This window comes from Dioscorea cayenensis, chromosome 20, assembly GCF_009730915.1.
Source record: "Dioscorea cayenensis subsp. rotundata cultivar TDr96_F1 chromosome 20, TDr96_F1_v2_PseudoChromosome.rev07_lg8_w22 25.fasta, whole genome shotgun sequence".
Taxonomy (NCBI): Eukaryota; Viridiplantae; Streptophyta; class Magnoliopsida; order Dioscoreales; family Dioscoreaceae; genus Dioscorea; species Dioscorea cayenensis.
In genome coordinates, this window is record NC_052490.1 from 32,070,354 (window position 1) to 32,083,832 (window position 13,479).

General features: G+C 38.7%; 1 pseudogene; it reads right to left on the bottom strand.

The window, feature by feature from the left end:
• Positions 1-1,250: 1,250 nt before the first annotated feature.
• Positions 1,251-11,561, bottom strand: LOC120251459 (annotated as a pseudogene).
• Positions 11,562-13,479: the final 1,918 nt, after the last annotated feature.

Genomic DNA, 13,479 nt, shown 5'->3' on the forward strand with positions numbered 1-13,479 from the left:
TTTTAATTATTATCATGCCTCAGTGGAGTTTTGTAGTTTGCTTTTTTAGGCGTGTAAGTTTTGTGTGGTGGTTTACTAGTGTTTCAAGCTCATGATAATAACTATAGATATATATATACTTTGTGAGGCTGAGAACCTTGTTTCCCTTTTTGTAAGAGTTATTTATTATAAATTTTAAATACATTCTTATTTAGTTATATTCTAGACTTCTATTTGTAACAATGTCGTATATTTTCCTAATGAATTGATAACAATCTTATTTATTTCATTGCAATTACACTCTTTGAAGGCTAATGTTGACACTAAGAATGAGCGAGTAGTGGGAAAATGCAAAAAATCAGTGTTTTGTCTTATGATCTTTCATTGCAGCTTTCGTTCCAGATGTGGACCAACCAAATGCAGGAGACCTTGATCTCTCCGACCGTATTTGCTCGGCGTTGCTTATCATACCTTATGAATGACATGCCGCAAGAAGCTCTCAGCGATGCAATGCAAGCACAAGCAATATTACTGCAATGGCAGTCTTGTAATGGATACTGCTGGCCAGGAATCAATCAAGGCTGGACTTGCATTAGTAGCTAGAAAGAACAGCATGAATTAATGTTTATAGATATGTTTTTCCAAGTTATTTTTTTCAACTTTTCTTCTGTCTTTTTTTATTGGTCTTCCATTATTTGGTTCTTATATTTCACAAGCTGCTGTTGCTATATGAGTTTGTGTTTCTTGAGTTCTATGCTTTGATATTTTTAAGCACATACATTTTCAACAATCAAAATCCATCTAGTTGCTGCAATTCAAACACTCAAGAATGAAAAAGTCGACAACATCTTCAACTAGAACAGAATTATAATTCACAATGGCAGATGTAAAATCCTAAGGATCTTGATGACCATAGAATTCCTAAAAGGATCTCGAAGCAGAGCTTTACATCCTAAAAACAATCGAACATTGCATGCTTTTGCCAATGACCTTTGGGTCTATTGGTACACGGGTCGCCGATAGAGCTCTCACCGAGTGGTGAGAGTTCGATTCTCGGCTGAGAGCACATTTCTGGGAGTTGTGAATAGTGATTATGTACGGGTGGTTCCAGCGCCCACGTGAGCGCGGCCTCGTTCCCACTTGTTCCACCGAGGCTTGTGCACGTCCCTGGGGTCTCTAGTGGGTTCACCCCGCTCCTCTTCCCAAAAAAACATTGCATGCTTCTCTACTAATCGAGCCCTTCAAAACAAAGTCTGATCCGATTCAGCCTGCTACAAGTAAAAGAGCCAGATGATGAAGGCGAACACCATGCACGCAAGCATGCACGCGAGGAAACGGTGACCACGCCAAAAGGTTCTGGTTTCGCTTTCTGGCGATGCTGCTGGAGCTGCACTGTTAGTCTCATTCCACTGCTAGATGAACTCAGCTGCACCAGTACCAATAACATTTTTTGCCATGGAGCCACATATTTCGCAAGTCCTGAAATGAGATACCCAAACAATGCATGTGAGATGCGGCAACTAGTTTCTCAACAGTTCAAGTCTAACTGATATACCAATTCAAGAAACGGCATCGCAACCATGCTAAAGTAGGCTATAAAAATGATTTTATGACACTGTTTATTATATGCAACTATCCCAAGAGAACAAAATAATTGCTCATTGGATAGAAGAGAATGAATAACTGAACAAGCTCACATGTTACTATTTCATTCCTAGCTTTTACTTTGATTTTTAAGATCTAGTTTAACATTTGAAGCATCATGGGGGCTTTTAGGAAAGATAAATAACAGAATGTTTTTTTTTTTTTTTAAAGTTTTAAGAGTTTTAAATTACACACAAGACAGAGGCAAGAAAAAAAGGAAAACAAATAAAACAAAGCACAAAGAAACAAAATACAACTAACAACAATTAAAAAGAAAAGCAACAACAAAGAGGCATGTAAAAGAAAACAAGCCAAGAAGGAATCCTTGGAATTATTATTATTATTATTATTATTATTATTATTATTATTATTATTTTTTGGGGAAGGAGCTCGATGAGCTATTTTATTGATAACAAGAAGAAATTACACAAGAGTTTTAAAAGATATAGACCAAAGCCAAAAGAAAAACAGAAAAAAACAACACAAACAAAAACAATAAAAACAAACACACAGCAAAAACAAAATAAAGAAAAATTACAAACTAATGCCAGACTTGAGGACTTGCTTCATGAGCCAGCGCGGAAGATCCTTACCCTGATGGAAAAGAGTGAGAGCATGGGAGTTAACTCCATGAATCGCCAGATCATTGGCAACATTCATCCAGGCCTTCGGAATAATGCAAACTTGTGGGAGATCAAAGCTGGAAAGATAATCATTAATGCTGATAATTAATGGGTTCAATCGCCAAGCTTGAGGATCGCAGGCATGTTTAATGATGTTGAAGAGTTCAGAGCAAGCAATGAAGATTGTTTTAACTTGGAGATCAGACGCATGGAGGCTGCCAAGTGCAATCAAAAGAGCTAAGGATTCAGCTTCAAGAGTTGTTTCTGCAAAATTATTACAGTACCCTGCACACACAAACTGAGAGTAACCATTAGTAAGATGAAAACCAGCACCATGAATATTGGCCTCCAAATTACTCATAGAAGCCACAAAAAGATAAGGCCCATCATTGAAGAAGAAATTGCTAAGTATGAGTTGCTTGTTGGAATTAAAAGTTGAAGATTGAGAGAACTCCCTGACATGATTAATTGCCCTGATAGGAATGGATTGAAAGTCAGGAGTTTCTTGACGAAAAATAAGATTACACCGAGTCTTCCAAATAAGCCAAGAAGTAACCCCAATTATGGACTGAACACGCAAGTCATAATCGGGATTGTCCGGAGACAGCCAATTACCAGTTGAGAACCCTTCATGAAAGACAATTTGCTTACCAATAGCATTACTAACCTGTTGCCAAACAAGCTGTGTCTTGGGACAAAAGTTGAATAGGTGCTCAGCGTTTTCAAAGTCAAGATTACAGAATTTGCAAAAGGTTTGAGCACCCAGATTCAACCTGTAAAGATACTCATAGGTTTTAATACCATTATGCAATAGTAACCAAATGAAGTGTTTGGGCCTGGGGGCAACAAACAAGCGCCAAAGGTTGCCCCAACCATTCCAAGTATCATGATTACCAATCGAATTGTTAAAATGGGCATAAACCATAGAGGTCAGCTTATTATTTTTGGCCTTAGGGAACTAGACCCATTAATTATTAGCACAGTTGCTCACCTGGTTGAAATGCAGATAATCAAAGTTCAAGTAATCCCCAAAGATGGAGTTCATCAAAGGGATATTCCAACCATCATCCAGAATCAAATCAGACATACTCAAATGGTCAAAATCCACATGCATATTGAGATAGGTAGGCTTAAAAGCTAAAGGAATTTCAAAGTACCAAGAATCAAACATTATATTAGTAGCAGCGGATAAAAATGATGAAGCCAAAGTTGAGGTTTAATGATATTAGCATTATGCCAAAGACCTCTAAAAAACCAAGAGCAGTTCGCAGGAATAGTGTCAGTCCAGAAGTTCACCTGCCCATACTTATTGATTAGAATGTCCACCCATATGGCATCATGATGATTAAGATAACTGATAACATTTTTAGCCATTAATGAGATTTTAGATGCACGCAAATTCCGGATCGAGAGACCCCTCTCAGTGCGTTTAAGTGTAATATCTGTCCAACTAACAGAGTTCATGCCTTTTCGATTGCCACTCTTTGACCAGAAGAAAGATCTAGCAGCCTTAGTGATTCCATCAAGAATTGTATCAGGAACTGGGTACACAGACAAATAGTACACAGGAATGGACAACAAGACAGAGTTGATAAGAATTGCTTTACCAGCCATTGAGATTTTGGAGTGTTTCCAAGAAGAAAGTATATTCTCAGTTTTAGCAGTCATCTTGGAAAAATTTGAAAGCAATAATCTCTTGGGAGAGATCGGCATCCCAAGATACGTAAAAGGAAAACTGCCAATTTTATACCCAAGAATAGAACAGATGCTCTTTTTGAGTCTAGAGTTAAATCTAGAAGAAAAGTAAATATCCGATTTAGATTTATTGGCACGTTGACCTGTGAGCTTACCATATATAGACAGACATAAATTGATATTACGGGCAACCTTCCTAGAAGCTAAAGTAATAAGAATTAAATCGTCCGCATACATAAGATGATTGAAATTTCTACTAAGGGAGGAGTTATATCCAGGAATCATGTTCTGTTGCATGGCAAAGTTAAGAAGAGCAGTTAAATTTTGCGCAACAAGAATAAACAAATATGAGGAAAGTGGGTCTCCCTGTCGAAGGTCTCTGGAAGAATTAAACCAGTCAGTAGGTTGCTTGTTAATTAACAGAGAAAAGGAGGCAGACCTAAAGCATGTTTTAACCCAAGTAATCCATTTGCTAGGAAAATTCATACGATAAAGAGTGGCAAGAATTGCATTCCAACTCAATGTATTATATGCCTTTTCTATATCCAGTTTCACTAACATCCTAGGGGGTATGCAATCTCTCGATCCATCGAATGCACAATTTCTTGAAGAGCAACAATATTATCGAAAGGATTTCTATTAGCAATAAAGCCACATTGCTCTCTACCAATTAACCGAGGCAGAGAAGATTTGATCCGATTCACTAAAATTTTAGAGATAATTTTGTAACAAACATTGCAGAGCGAAATGGGATGATAATCAGAAACAGTTTTGGGATTAGTTTTTTTAGGAATGAGAGTGATGTAAGTACGGCCCCAAGAATTAGGGATGACTGAATTGTTAAAGAAGAAAGAGATAGCATTAAAAAGAGAATCTCCTATATCATTCCAGAAAAAACAATAAAATTCAGAATTGAAGCCGTCAGGTCCAGGACTCTTACCTGAAGGAAGGGATTTAAGAGCCTGATATACCTCAAGTTTGGTAACCTCCTTTGTAAGTACCACTCCATCAGCAACCGAGATCAAGGGAAGATCAGAGGGAAGCGCCTGAGAAATATCTATGACCGAGCTATCCGAGGGATCAGCCCAAAGGTTCATATAAAAGTCACAGAACACTTTCTCTATGCCTTTCTGATCAGTAACAACAACTCCAGCATCATTAGTAATAAGAGGAATGGAATTAACATGATTGTGACAACGAATAGAATTATGAAAAAAATTAGTATTCATATCACCTTGAAGAACCCACAACTGTCTAGCACGTTGTGCCCACTTAGTGGAATTTTGTCGGTGCAAAGCAGTAAGACGATTATAAAGAGGAAAAAGAGCATTGTCAACAGAAGTTGAGTTACCATTCAAACCTTCTAACGCCTCAGCCTCTAGAATTTTCAATTCCAATTTATTGATACTGGCCTCAATTGAATTCAGACCCTGTTCTTCCAAGCAATAAGATTAGTCCGAGCACGAGATAGTAAATGAGTGAAAGCATGCAAGGGATTAGAATGAGGTATGAAAGACCATGCTTCCCGAACTACATCATGACAGTCGAGGTATTCAAGCCAAAAATTATCAAATCTAAAAATTTTCTTTTTGAGGGGCACACGAAGGGTAAGAGTAAGAAGAAGAAGGGCATGGTCAGAAAAAAGCCTGGGGAGGTGTTTAATAATATAAGAGCCAAAAGAATCAATACTTAAGGAGTTAATCAAACAACGATCAAGCCGGGCCCATTTCCTTGCATTGCCCGATTGATTGTTGCACCAAGTATAACTAGAACCTGCAAAATTAACCTCCATAAGATTATTAATAGCTATAAAATCAGAGAAAACTCGGGCCTTGCGACGATAATAGATAGGAGATCCACCCCGAATCTCAGAAAGAGAAACAACTGCATTAAAGTCACCTATGAGAATCCAGGGAATAGTAACAGATGCAAGACAGGAGAGCTCAAACCATACAGCAGACTGTTCCTGAATGTGCGTGGAGTTGTAAATGGTAGAGATAATCCAGGACTCGTTCCTGCAGTTAGTGATTACTAAGTGTAAAACAAACCTGGATCGGACAATAGGAGTGACTTTGCCCATATGCCTCTGCCAAGCCACAATGATTCCGCCGGAGTAACCTTCTGCAACAATGGCGGCCCAGGCCCAACGCTTGCTAATTTTGGAGCAGAACTTATCGAGTCTACCGTTATCAGCTCTAGTTTCCACTAGACAGAAGATGAGAGGCTTGAATTTCTTCATCAAAAATTTAATACGAGAAAAGGTATCCCGGCTAGAGATGCCTCTGCAATTCCAACAGACAATATTAGTAATATTAGTGAATAACATGAAAACAAATTGGATAATAAATAGATCACCAAAAACAACAGGTACTAAAAACAAGAAGAAACTGAGAGAAGAACAAGGACAAAGTCCTCTTAATGGGAAGCACCCAAACCCTGAACAGCCTCAACCCCCTGATCCATTCGGCCTTTCTTATGGATGGATTCCGGATGCTGAGGTACCCTACGTACAAGGGTTTCCTTGCGAAGTCCTGACTGAAATTGATCCAATGTCATACAATCATCTGGTTCATCCGGTCCTTCATAATCAGACATCTCACTATCTTCATCCTCACCCTCCGATTCCTCTCCATCCGACTCACTCATGGGAAGATCAGAGTTCAATGTCAAAGAGGGCGGGTTTAGAGCATCAGAGACCTTCTCCACAACCAGGGCATGTGAAGAGGTAAGAGATCCAGCAATAGGATCAGCAAATGTCTCCTCAGATGTCCTAAGCGTGGGCGGTGTGCCAAGGGAATGCTGCAGGTGGGTCAACTTGACATTGGGACTCACAAATGGCTTGGAACTAGCACCCGGGTCAGTCATAATGGGCGGCCCGCTGTCCCTCGGGACGTGAGAGTCTCCACCCGTTATGGTTCCCATGTCTTGAGAAGGCAAAAATGTAATACCCTGAACCTTTGAATACATGTTGGAAAATATATTCAGGGTATTACTACAGTTACAGTAAGAATTTTCTACAGAATAATCTTGTTGAGAAACCCCAAGTGGAAAGAATAAGGACCTAAGTGTAAAAATTTTTAAAAGATTTTGGGTTAAAGAATAATAGAAAAAGGAATGATATAAAATGCTTCTGACAACCAAGGACTGAAAGGTAAGATGAAGGGATCTTTTTGAAATGTTGTTTTATAATCCAGGGACCATTGGATAATTTAAAAGGACCTTTTGAAAATACTATTTCATAATTCAGGGACCATTTGTGAGTTTTTCAAGGACTGTTTTGTAAGAAATTATCTTTTGAGTCACTAAAAGTGAATTTCGGCTGAAAAGTTAATTGAGAGAAAAATCTAGAGCTTGAGTGTTGTTCATCTTCTTCTCCATCTAACTGCTACAGTACCCGAGAGGAAAAAAAAGAGAAAAGAGTGAGATTTGGAGAGAAATTGGAAGAGATAAAGCTTGGTATTTGGAGAGGAGAATGGATGAAGTATTATTTGGTAAGTATTTTGATGTTTATTTGTTGGTATACTTGAATGTATGTGTGTGTATTTTGGATTGAGAAATCTAATTTTTTCTTGAGAAAGAAGAAGGATTTATGATGAAAAATGATGAGTTATTGTTAATGAGAGTTGTTGCTTCAATTTTGGTTGGAAAAAACACTTGTATTTGAGTTGAAACTGCAGCATTACTGTAGCACCGAGATTAGGATTTGATTTGGTTAATCAAGTTGATGATAATGATGATTAAGGTGTTAATGATGATGGTTGAATTGATTTGTTGGGTTTAACCAAATTGATTTGGTTGGATCAAACCAAGTTGAAATTGATTTGGTTGGTTGAGTTGAATTGATTTGGTTGAGTTGGGTTTAATCAAATCAAGTTGAGATGGTTTGGGTTTGGGTTCAGTTGATTTGGGCTAAGTGTTTTGGGCTGAACCAAGTTGGTTCAACAGATTTTATATAAGAATTGAGTTGGTTCAAAGCTGGTTCAGTGCAATTGAGTTTGGTTCAGTGCAATTAAGCTTGGTTCAGTGGAATTAAAGTTGGTTCAGATTGATTCAGCATTGTTTACCCTAAATTAAGTTGGTTTAAGTGCAATTGAAAGCCAGTTGGATTATGCAAGGTCGGGTTTTAACCGATTGGAGTGAGTGGGCCCAATAGAGAGTCTATTTTTGTTTATTGTATTTTATTTTGGGTTTAAATGTGTTATTTATTTTTATTATATTATTCTGTTAGGTGTTGTTCAGGCTTGGGAGGGAGTTCCGGGCCTAGGAAGGAACCCAAGGACACCAGGTGAGTTGGTAGTGGCTATTATTTTAAATAATTGATTAATTATTATTATTTTGAAATAATTGTTTAATGGCTAGTATTTTGGAAATAATTATTTAAGTATTTCATTTTATCATGTTTAATTTGCATATAATGTTGAAATATATGTATATTTACTTGCCGTTGATGTTCATGACAATCGTATTGATACATCAGTTTTGTATAATTATACATATTTGTGAATAGTGGAAATACATGTATATGTGATTTAATTATTCAATTCATGTATTTATTTTTGGATGGGTACATACGCTTTGATTTGAAATGATTTGAGAAATCATGTGCGCATATTAAAATGGTTTACCGACAATATTTGTGGAACTAGTTTTCATTTCTGGTATAGGAATGATATCCTCTATTTGGAGTTTACTGGTTTTATGCATGTACAGTACTGTGAATGTACTGTATTGTACTGTGAATGTTTGTCCTGTATTTGGGCTTTCTGGTATTTTTGCTGCATTTACATGTTGGTTTGGATGGTGACGGCGGGCTAAGGCCCGACTACTGCAGTAGTGAGTCCCCACGGGCCAGCTTTTAGAGGTGGCGTGGTGGACCTGAGTATTGATTTCTACGAGGACCAGTTCAGGTGGGAGCGGAGAGCCCTGACTGGATATTCATCGGGTAGCCAGGGGTCACCGACCGGTGAACCGATGGGTCAACGTTAAGGACATGAGTTCCTTGACGGCTTTGAACCTAGTCCCGACCACAGCAAATGTTTAGAGAGTTTTCTAGACCATGTTATGCTGGGTGAGTGTTGGGTATTGCTTTATTTTGAATTTGAGATTTATGTTATTTTTGAATTGTGATGAGGGCAGTCTCTCACAAAATTTGTGTTTTCTGAGAAAATCAAATTGATGTTTATTTATGTTGAATTTATATTTCGAGAGTTCTTTAAAGATTGTATTTTGCTAGAATTCTGGTATTTTGAAAAAGTTGGAAAATTATTTGAACAGTCGGTATTTATATACTTTATATACACTGTATTTAAGTATTTGAAATTATTAAGCTACTACCGACCAACTGAATGTGCTGTAGCTGCAGGAGCATGACCCTAGATTGCCTGATCGAGTATAGAGCTAGTCAGGGTTGAGTCCAGAATTGCAGTGGGTCCCCCTTCCTTTCTTTCTATTTATTGTTGTTGTGATCTTGTAACGGTTATATTTATTGTATTTCTGTATTTGAACCTGTACTTGGTGAGAAATTATAAATTGTGATTTGTAGGTCTGATTTTGTTTAAAGCAGAGTGTCAGTTTCCAATTAAAAGAGAATTTTAACTGATGGGTGCCACATTTACCTCGGTAGAAGGGGTGGGTGTGACAAAAAAAGGTTTCATCTCCAATAATACCTGCCGCCTGATCAGGGGTGGGGCCCGATGCACGCAAGCTACTTCCAAGGTGACCGCCCCTACCTCTAGAGGAAAAGCTGCCACGTGTTGAGTGGTTGTACCCAGAGCGAGGAGGCGCATTGAGAGTACCGTTGGAAGGCGCAGGGGCTTCCACATGCGCCGCACGTGATACCGAGGAACCAACACCACCACGGCCGCCCCCTCGCCCTCGTCTCCGGGAAACAATCATCCAAGGACCAAAAGACGTCTCTTCCGACTCATTATCAGAGTTCATACCTTCAGGGGTCATCTGGTCGATCCTTGCCTCCAAGCCATCGTTCACTGTGAACCCGGTAAGGGGGTGGCGAGGAGCGGCTTTGTTCCACTGAACTCCGACGGCTGCACTGGTTCGACCTATTCCCCACCAAGCCACAGTAATAACAAAATGTGGGCAACTTCTCATAGAGAACCACAACAAACACTCTATGAACATCATCTCCAACCCAAAAACCTTGCTTCAGAGTTTTGTTCAGATCGATCTCTACACATATTCGGGCATACTTAGACTTGGACAAAGAGCAAGTAAAGTCATCAATCTTTAATAAAGTTCCCAGAGAGCTAGCAATGAATTCCAGAGACTCCTCATCCCATAACTCAACAGGAAGGTTGTGCAACTGCACCCAAACTACAGCAGAAGATAGCTTGGCAAAGGCGGGTTCAAAAAAGGGTTTCCATGGAGCAAGTTGAAGGACAGCACCATTCACTCCCCAGGGACCCTCAAACAGGAGCTTCTGAGAGACTTCATGAGATTCACATCGGTACAATAGATACCCGTTAGGGAGGTCGGAGATGGATATTCGCCAAACTCCTGCCATCTGGTTAGAAGAACAGTCTTGATGTGTTCGAAGATGGGGGGTTTCCCAAAGAACTTCCCAATCAGCGAGTGTTGGAATCGGAGGCGAGCACGAGCCAAAGAATCACCATCAAAACGAATAAACTCGGACGTAGAAGCCTTTAGCTTGCGCAGTACTGTACCCTCAACAAGTGGGGAAGGATTTGGAGGACGATTTTTAACAGCAGCCGCAATCTTCGCCCATGAGGGCGGAGAGGAAGATGGAGGTGGCCCCCCGCTTGCCATGGCAAGAGGGAAAAAGGAACAGGAATGGCTCAGGGAACAGAGATCGTGAAAGAATTAATCTTTATCGCACCTCAAGGTTGTTGGGAAGCATTGAAAACATCTAGGTAGATATACGGAATCCTTGGAATTATTGTCTCTAAAGCCAATTAACTTCTTCCTTCATCTCTTTAATCCACATTGCCCACTTTCCTTCTTTCACCAAAGATGCTTAATTTATTCCTTCTCATTCAAATTCCTGCACCTATGTGTTCAGGCTAAATAATCACACAGCAAAAAGAATTTCAGAAAATCATGGAAACAGAAGATGAACAGAAAACAACAACAGAATCAAAGGTATTTTCAAAGAAGAAATGCAAAGAGAACAAGTTTTTCTAACCTATTTCCCTTGATTTTGAACCAAGTCTCAGCACATTGCTTATGAGCAGCAGCCAAATCATCCTTGCAAGAGCAACCCAACTCAATTCCAATGCGTGATTCGCAAGAAGCACTCTGCAAACCAAGTTGACAAATCCTACAATCCTTCTCATCAACTTTGGCCAAATTCACTTTAATTTTTGATGCAGGGCAAGCTTCCAGATCAACCTCAAGAGAGCACTCAGAGAAGGAGGAGTTCCTGCTGGTCTCCGGCGGTGGATCAGTATCATGACTGGAGACATTGGAGACCTGGAACTGATCATAATGTGAACCTGTGACCTTTGTGTTATACGGTGGATGCCAAGATTGTTCTTCCGCGTCTCTAGAACTGCTGTGGCTTTCCTCACTTTCCTCTTCGCCATTGGAGCAATAATTTGGTCCTTTTTCCAAGTCTGGGCAAGATATTTCTCCCTTGTTGGCCATTAGCTACAACAAAGGAAGAGGAATACCAAAAAAACAAAAAACAAAAGAAGGAGGTATGATTGGAGTCAAATTGAAGATCTTTGAACAAAAAAAAAAACCTAGAAATTTGATAGAAGAACATCCAAAATGTGAGCTTGTGGAGGGTTTAATCTAAAGATGCCAAACCATCCAAAGTTGGAAACTTTTTTTTTTTAATATAAAAGTTGGAAACTTTAGGAAAATAAACTAAATCACAGCAAGGAAGCAGTTGCATGTCCAAATTGAAATCCCATCAAATGCTCACAAAAACACACCAAAAGGAAATTTTGCAATAGAAATTAATAACACCCTAGAACAAGAAAACAAAACCTCATAAACCAAACAAACTCCCAAGAAAACAAAAACCCAAACGGATTCAATTCATGCACAACATTTTATACAGCCATAAAAATGGGATCTTTAAAGAAGAAGAAGAGCGTGAAAATCAAAACAATCCCATTAAATGCAAGGAAAACTTTTTTTTTTTTTTTTGAAAAAGTGGATAACCACATGCATTTAGGAAAAGAGAGACACAACAAAAGGCCAGGAACAACAAAACATCCACAAGAAGTGAGGAATAGTCCCAAGGCCCGACAAAAGAAAAAAAGAGAAAGATTAAAGGTTCATGGAACCTTTAGGGAACAAGAGACCAAAGACACTACTCCTCACCCGGGGAAGGAGGACACGACAAAGGGGCTCCAAGTCCCGAATCTCTGGCGACCATGAAATCCAAACTCCTCTTGATTTTAGCCAAAGGGTCGTCGAGTTTTGCCTTCTTGGAGTCAGGAGCTGCATTAAACCAAAAGATAATCATACGTTCAATCTTAATAACAACAGTAAAACCAAATTGGTTATTCATGTTATTTTAAATTTTAAAGTAAAATCAGACAAATCAAAAATTTGCCAAAAATGACAAATTATAAAAATATATTCAAATTAAATCTTTTTTCAAAACGGCAAAATTTTTGTTGTCTCTAGTCCATCCCTACTTTTTAAATGTTTTATTTTTCAGCCCAAGCTCTTACTAACACTATTAATTTTGGTAGGAAAAGACTAAAATCACATTTTTTATCTTTAAATTTCAAACTTAATTCCCCTTTCATCATCTTTGAATTTCAAAGTACTCATACCAGTTTTAGAAACTGGGCCTTCAACGGAGGAGACTCTTCATGAACAAGCCAATAGACCTTGAAGTTCATTGCATTGTTGTGTTTTGTTTTGTTTTGGTTTCCGATAATCAAAGAAGGTAGAATACTCAAGAGATAAGTTTTCTTTTTTTTTTTTGTGATTTTAATTGCTATTTACCGCAATGTTTGCCATTGATCTAGTTGTTTTGGCACATAGGTTTTCATGAAATCAAGTGGTTTCTTTTGTGGTTTCTCTTGAATATATGCAATTGTTGCTTGTTTACTCTTGATTTTGAGAGTTTTACTCCTGATTTGAGTGTTGGACTAGTTAGAAATTTGTTTAGATTAAAGGCATTAGTGATTGTTCTTGTTAGAGTAATATACATCCATGTATAGCGTATATATAGAGTAACTATATAGCGTATGTGTATACTTTGTATCATTCTGATTCATACACACTCATGTATCTATTTATAGGGATGTTACACTAATGTGAGCATTGCTTCTGTCACGCCCCGAACCCGGCTCGCCGGACCCGGTGCACAGACAAACGGCCACAGATCCACATTGCGTGAACCAAGTAGACCTGCAAGGCCTCAGAACCTGATTTAGGACAACCAAAACTATAACAAACCAACTGGGTTACAGGATTACAGACTCTACAGGGTATACAATGACAAGAACTACAATTTTACAACAGGACAAACAACAACTACAGGCAGTCTTTCAAGATCCACACCGGTCTACCACTCTTGATCTGAAAAGGATTTAAA